The following is a 1,090-nucleotide window of genomic DNA, read 5'->3' as shown; positions in this document are numbered from 1 at the left end:
AATTCCATCTGGCCCTGGGGACTTGTTACTGTTTGGTTTATCAATTTGTTCCAAAACCTCCTCTAATGACAGTTCATAGACGTCTAAGGTTGGAAGGGATCTCCGGAGGTCATCGCGTCCAACCCCCTGCTCAAAGCAGGACCAATCCAAACTAAATCACCTCAACCAAGGCTTTGTCGAGTTGGGATTTATAAACCTCTAGAGATGGAGGAGTTTCCACCACATCCCTTAGCAACCCTTCCCAGTGCTTCCCCGCCCTTTTAGGGAAATAGTTTTTCCTAATACAGCAGGTCCCCGAGTTGCGAACAGTCGACTTACGACCGTTTGCATTTACGACCGAAGCTGTCGTAAATGGCGGACCCCGAGTTACGAACGCGATCCGCGCTTACGAACAGCGCGGTTGCGTGTAACTCTATGGGGTCCGACGTATGAACAAACTGAGTTAAGACCAACTGCTTGGTCCATAACCGGTTCATAAATCGGAGAGAGGCTGTATCCAAATCTATCTAGACCTCCCCCATTGCGGCTTGAGACCATTGCTCCTCATTCTGACATCTGCCACCACTGAGAACAGCCTCTCGCCATCCTCTTTGGAACCTCCCTTCAGGGAGTTGATAGCTGTTCTCAACTCCCCCCTCAGTCTTCTGTAGACTAAAAAAGGCATTTAAGGTAGGAGTATTTTGCATAAAACCAGCATCCCACCAAGAGGTCCCACTGAGATTTGAACTCAGACTGCAGGAGTCAGAGTCCTGTGTGCTAACCATTACACCATGGGATCTACAAGAGTATGTTAGCTCAACACTACCCTAGTGAGTCCAACCAGGCCCGGAACCCAGTTGTGCTCTGTGGTACAGCAAACAAAAAACCCCACAGGAGTAAGAGGATCAATTTATGATGGTGGAACCAATAAAATAGCTTGTCCCGATGCCTTTGCTTTGAAGTAGTCTTCATAATTTTCCAGAGACATTGCTCATCCTTTAGCAGTGGATACAAACTTCTTAATACTCAATCATCATTTTTCCTTTTGAACATGTAGCACATTTCACAGCACTAGAGGACACAACTAGGAATTAGATGTGGGAATCTAAGA

General features: G+C 46.7%; 1 non-coding gene across 1 annotated transcript; it reads right to left on the bottom strand.

Annotated features, from left to right (window-relative positions):
* Nucleotides 1-706: 706 nt before the first annotated feature.
* Nucleotides 707-778, bottom strand: TRNAQ-CUG (transfer RNA glutamine (anticodon CUG)). Its single transcript has one exon. It is a non-coding gene; the product is annotated as a tRNA-Gln (tRNA).
* Nucleotides 779-1,090: the final 312 nt, after the last annotated feature.

The sequence above is a fragment of the Pelodiscus sinensis genome, chromosome 1 (genome assembly GCF_052426305.1).
Source record: "Pelodiscus sinensis isolate ZL-2025 chromosome 1, ASM5242630v1, whole genome shotgun sequence".
Lineage (NCBI taxonomy): Eukaryota > Metazoa > Chordata > Testudines > Trionychidae > Pelodiscus > Pelodiscus sinensis.
Note: the sequence above shows the minus strand (reverse complement) of the source record. Positions and strands in the feature narration are given on the sequence as shown.